General features: G+C 37.1%; 1 non-coding gene across 1 annotated transcript; it reads left to right on the forward strand.

The window, feature by feature from the left end:
• Positions 1-210: 210 nt before the first annotated feature.
• Positions 211-317, forward strand: LOC131634889 (small nucleolar RNA R71). Its single transcript, XR_009293687.1, has one exon. It is a non-coding gene; the product is annotated as a small nucleolar RNA R71 (small nucleolar RNA).
• The last annotated feature ends 6,244 nt before the right edge of the window (positions 318-6,561 follow it).

Here is a 6,561-nt window from a genome sequence, read left to right on the forward strand (position 1 = left end):
ATTTCGTACATTCCTCCTTTGGTTTGGGCTTTCTCTAGAGCGGCGCGTTCTCCTCCCCATTGGTAATGGTTTTGTGCCATGTTCTCTATGAGTTTGTATGCTTCATCATGGGGTTTGTCCATTAATGCTCCGCCAGCAGCGGCATCTATAGTCATTTTAGTGTTATATAAGAGACCACCATAAAAGGTATGGATGATCAGCCATGGTTCGAGTCCATGATGAGGACATATTCTAAGCATGTCCTTGTAACGTTCCCAAGCTTCGAAAAGCGATTCGTTATCTTTCTGGGTAAATCCGTTGATTTGACCTCTAAGCATAGCAGTTTTGCTAGGCGGAAAGTATCTTGCTAAGAATACTCTCTTCAATTCGTCCCACGTAGTTATGGAATTGGAAGGCAGGGATTGAAGCCACGCTCTCGCTCTATCTCTCAAGGAGAAAGGGAAAAGGCGTAATCGAATAGCTTCGGAACTAACGTTGTTGGCTTTGATAGTGTCGGCGTATTGCACGAACACGGATAAATGGAGATTGGGGTCGTCTACAGGGCTTCCAGAGAATTGATTCTGTTGAACAGCTTGGACCAGTGAAGGTTTCAGCTCGAAATTGTTCGCTTCAATCGCAGGTGGTGCGATACTTGAATGCGGTTCAGCGCGCGAAGGAGCGGCATAGTCTCTAAGAGGACGAATAGCAGCCATCTCTAACTTCGGGGTGATTTGATTGATTTGATCAGTAAAATTCAATTCCTGATTAATCGGAATTTCTGCTACTTCGGGAAGGTTGCGAGCTCGACGTTTAACGTTAATGAAACGTTCGATCTCGTTAATTCGTTGTATTAAGTCTCCTCCTTGTGAACGAGTATTTGGCATACAATCGTTCAAAAAGAAAGGGAAGAATTTTCCTAGTCTCTACGGTGTAACAGTGAGTTACGATATCGACTTAAATAGTCCCCGGCAACGGCGCCAAAAACTTGATCGCGACTTTACGTGTCTATAAATATGATAACTGCAAGTGCACAGTCGTGTCGTGTAGTTTTAAAAGATATCGAATCCACAGGGACTATGAATCGATCTACCGTTATCTAAGGTTACTATGTAAAGCTAGGAGTACTAAAATTTTCGATTGTTCCTAAGGGAAAGTGATTGTGAGAAAATAAAGAATAATAATAAAAGACAGGTGTCAGTATGTATTTCGTTTAACTAAAGGTAATCCGAAGGTCCATTGGTTTTTGCATAATTAAATTAAAAATCTTTACTAATTCCAATTGATTAAAAATCCTCGTCTCAAACTTTCGCTCTGTTGAGTCAGACTACTGTCCTAATCCTAATGTACGCTTTCGCCATCCCATTAGATTTTAGAAGAGCTTTTTGGAAACAATGTAATTAATAAAATGCTTGTTTTACGAGGTTGTTATCTATTTAAATCTCCTAATCTCAAACTTTCGCTCTGTTGACTCGGAGCAAGCTAATACCCCTAACGTACGCTTTCGCCATCCCGCTCGAGTGTAAAAACAATTTTTGAAAATAAATAAGTTCCAATTAGTTTTAATACGCTTTCGCCATCCTTAAAACTAATGTCCTATGTCTACTATCCAGTTAAAGATCTCAAACTTTCGCTCTATTGATTTTAACCTTTGACCGTCCTAATCCCTCAAACTTTCGCTCTATTGGTTTTAAGACTTACTAATTAAACTAGACATATAAACCAAAAATAAGTGATAATTAATAAAACATAATTTAAGCCAATTTATTTCGGACCCCTACGGTTAACTTACTTTACATACCGACCCCTTTAGTATTTTAGCCAGACATATTAATACGATTAAACATACACAAATCGGTTCGGTTCATAATAATAAGCATATTAAATGGCATATAATATATCGTGCAAATAAATAATATAAATAAGGCGGTAAATAAAAAAAACCTGAATTAAAATAAATCTGGATTGAATTGAATCTTGAAGTACTCGAACTTCCACCACAGGTTGGCTGGATCGTTCTTCGGAATTTAAATGGCAGAAAATATAAACAAGGAAAATAAAGCGATAAATCTAACGTAAGGCTAGATCTATGAAAAGTTCACAACAATTTCCAGTGTAGAAATCGTTGTGAGAAAATAGACGGTTAAATGAAGACAGAATAAAGAAAAGCAGTTCGCGGTACAATTTCGGCAGCACTTCGTTGGCAGGAAATCGGACCCTTTGGACTGAAGTGACTGCCTCTATTTATAGGTGAGGCTTTGCAGTTGCTTTGCGTGAAAAACGGGACTTTTTGCAGACCGGGACTTGGAGACGTGCGTCTCCTATTCTTCAGGGAGACTGGGTACGTGACCTGAGACGTGCGTCTCAAGTGGAGAAGATGTAGGAACATGGAGACGTGCGTCTCCCTTTGCTGACGTGGCATGGAGGATGTGGAGACGTGCGTCTCCACTTGCTGGGCAGGTTTGGGCCACGCAATTTTGTTCCTTTGTGGGCTGGTTCGTCTCTTTTGGGCCTTTTGGGTCCTAATTGCACCCCTCTTTAGTTTCAGCACCCTTTTCGTCTTTTAAGCATAAATATTGGTCATTTAAGCTCGATTTTCTTTCCTTTTCGCAAATAGTCGGAATTGAAGTGTAAAACCTGAAACAAAGCAAATACACGCGTAATATCATAATAAATTGACATAATAAATGGAAAATGCTATAAATATCTATGGTTTTTAGGTTAAATATACGATATAAAATCGTGTTATCAATTGCTTTGTTGAAAGTTTGATTTTTAAATATTAAAATTCTTTGAAAACTTGACCAAGTCTTGCTCTCCTTCAATGCACTTGCCTTGTACTTCATTTGGCTGCAGAAAAATGGAGATTCTTTGATGAGTCATGCTTGAATTGTAAGCTACCATTTATCCATGCATTTTCCTTTTAATTTTAATCTTAAAATAAGATAAAATCATGCAAAAAATGGATAAAAAAGGTATGGGCTTAGTCTTGGTCGTGGGAGGCCCATAACATCATGGAAATGATGTTTGAATGCTGAAAACTTGGCCCCATTTGGAAAAAATGCCATTTTGAACAATGTTGATTTCATGTATTTTCCCAAAATTTAGCCAACTTCAACAAGGTGTAAAACCTTCAATTTTTGTCATATGAAGGAGATCTTGCACTTTTTGGAAACCTCAAAGAGTCCTCTAACCAATGCCTTTGGTCTCATGTCAAAATGATTTTTGAAGCTCCTTGTGTGTCCTTTTGAAAAAAGTGTCTTTTTGTTGACTTTGAAAATGACCTGTAATGTCTTTGATCATATTTTTCAAATGGTGAATCCAATGACCATGGGATAAATGGCATTTGAAAGATAATTGAATTTCCTTCAAAACAAGCTTTGGTTTGAATTTTTTGGATGAAGGATGAGAGAGTTATGATCAGTCAAAGTTGAGTTGACTTTTCAGGCAAAAACCCTAATTTTGAATCTTAGGGTTTTGTTGATTTTTGATCTTTCCTTGATGAATTATGATCATCCAATGATCAAATGATGAATCCTTTGACAAAATATGGACTTTGACAAAAAATTTCATTTTTGACTGTCTGTTGACTTTTTTGGTCAAACGGGTCATCTGTTGACTGTTTGAGCTGCTGACGGTGCGTCTGAGTGAATTGAAGTTTGGAAATTTGTATGATGGTACTTTGAGATATATGGATGTGTATGAAATCCATTTGAGCTCTCAAAAACTTGTTGCTCCTGTAAAAACAAGAAAAACCCTGATTAGGGATTGTTTGTGTAGGAGACAGTTAAGCGTACCTGATTTTTGTGCAGTGTTGAGTCTCTGCTAATCGCGTGATATTCAGAAGACTTCTAGAACAAAAATCTTGGAATTTTGAATTGTGAAAGATTGATTTGATTGATGGTACAAAACACTGAGAATTGTACTGCCAGCAGTTTGGCTGTCAACTGACTGTTCAGGTATTGATGTAGCAGTTAGAGTGAAAAATCAACAGTCAAAGTTAATTTTCTTTTTTGTTGTTTTTTTGTTTTTGTTTTATGTAAAAAATGAAAGTTTATTTACATGACTTGTTAGAAAAACACAGACATAATAAATAACTAATATTTACGGTATGCAGGCAAAATTACCGATAATAACCCTGAAAATCATTTAATGCACAGAAATAGGAATATTTGACTGGCAGAAAACACACAAAATATTATCTTAGTAATTAAGCAATATTATGACAAATAGTACAACATTTAATACTGACAGTACAAATATCACATACTATATTGAACAGTACGACGAATAAACGGTACATTTAAGAAATAAGAAATACGGCAAATTTTAAGAATGACGATTAATGACCCATGCTATGAACAATAACATGTAGATGATTGGGAGTGCAACCATTGCAGGTCCACACTCTTCAGGACTATGCAGGCAGAAGAAAGTCATGATCACCGTAGCAATGGTGATGACTGTAAGAAACAGTGTCTCTATCCACTTTGCCATTCTTGTCAGGGAAGAAGAGAAAATAGATATGAGATAGGAATTTGAAAGATGAGTTGGAATTTGATGTGAGATTTTATGGAAGAAAATGAGAGGTATTTATAGAATGGAAAGAAGGAAAGAGACGTTGGGGAATGATGTGATTCCGTACAAAAGGAAAATTTGAGTGGAAGTAAGATTTGAAAGAAAGTGTATGATAGTGTTGGAAAGAGAGAGATTTGATTTTTGAAAAAGAGATTTGAAAAGATTTTTGCAAATAATGGAATATAGTACAAAAATTAGTGGGAAACAAAAGATAATAATAATCTACTTGTTACCAGTACAGTCTGAGTTTCCTGATTCTGCGCCTGCAAAAAGATTTAACTCTGTACCAATTGTGTCAGTACTATTTATCTGTAAATAAATAAATAGCATGTGTGAAGTAATAAACAGTATTTGGCGTTTGCGTAAGAATAAATTCAACTGCAAGCCAAATTACTGTATAAGAAAAATTCTAAAAACTAAGTATTTCATATGTCAGGATATTTGTTGAAATAAAAATCCATGATTATATGAGACCCTTAATTTTCAGATTGGAGTTTTCTTGAAAAATATGTGGGCAAATTTTGGGGTATAACAGTTGCCCCTATTCAATCTTCTTAAACCTGAAGAGATTGTCTGAAATCTGAAGGTAGAAGATGATTGAATATTTAGATGCCCTGAAAATTTGCACTTACCTTGATCAGAAGAGATGTTGGAAGTTGCATTTGAATGTCGTCTGCGAAATGTTGTTGGCAGATTGAAACATTACCTGAGATGGGCTTTCAGATGCCACTTGGTAAATGGGTTGAGGGTTTGTTCATCAGAATGAATCCATTGATTATATCTTGATGAAGGATTTGAAAGTCTTTGTGTTGACTGTTTCGGAACCGTCCAAGGTTACCGCTTTAAGTCTTGGAAGATGATCGTTACGGAATTTGTCCAAAGTTTTTCCGATTTAGATTTTGGAAGTTGATCATTGTGGAACAGTTTGAGGTATCGCTTTAGATCAGCAATGTTAGATCGTTCTGGAACCGTCTGAGGTATCGCTTTAGATCTGCAACGTTAGATCGTTCTGGAACAGTCTGAGGTATCAACTTTAGATCTGTGATGCTAGATCGTTCTGGAACCGTCTGAGGTATCAACTTAGATCTGCAACGTTAGATCGTTCTGGAACCATCTGAGGTATCGCTTTAGATCTGCAACGTTAGATCGTTCTGAAACCGTCTGAGGTATCGCTTTAAATCTGCAATATTAGATCATTCTGGAACCATCTGAGGTATCGCTTTAGATCTGCAACGTTAGATCGTTCTGGAACCGTCTGAGGTATCGCTTTAGATCTGTGATGCTAGATCGTTTTGGAACCGTCTGAGGTATCGACTTTGATCTATGATGCTTGTTTTTGAGTTGGTAAGTGATCAGAATGAATCTTCGGCTTGATTATATCTGAGAGAACTGTTCATGGAATTCATGTGAACACTGCATGTGATTGAGAACATCTTTGTTGAAGATATCTGCCTACCTGAAAAATCAAGTTAGTGATATGCAATGTTTATGATGCATGTAAATGTGAGATATTCCCGGAGAAATATGCATGTTATGTTGTGCATGATGTATGATGTATGATGCATGATGTATGAATATGAATATGTGAATGTATGAATGTATGAATGTATGAATGTGATGTCAAGCTTCTAATTGGAAAAATAAATTCCCGCTAGTCAGCTGGACATGAATGTATTGTGATCGTTGATGATCTTTTGTCTTGCTTGAGTACCCTCGTCTGGGGAAATTCTTTGAGAACCCGGGTATCCCGTTGAAGGATCTTTGACTACCGCTTGGGGAACCAAAGGTAACTGGAAGTTCTGATGCCCTTTCAAATGGGAATGAGGAAGATGCATAATCCTCCGATGCACTATCTGACCAAGTCCGGGTGCGGGGATCACACCTTCTGAAGATAGTAATCTGGAACAACCCTGCTGGGGAATAAGACTTCTTTTGAAGAGAAAATCTTTTTGAGGAATTTGCTGAGAAATGCGTTTCTCTTGGTGATTTCCTTCTGATGGAATGATG

This window comes from Vicia villosa, unplaced genomic scaffold (genome assembly GCF_029867415.1).
Source record: "Vicia villosa cultivar HV-30 ecotype Madison, WI unplaced genomic scaffold, Vvil1.0 ctg.001375F_1_1_3, whole genome shotgun sequence".
NCBI lineage: Eukaryota > Viridiplantae > Streptophyta > Magnoliopsida > Fabales > Fabaceae > Vicia > Vicia villosa.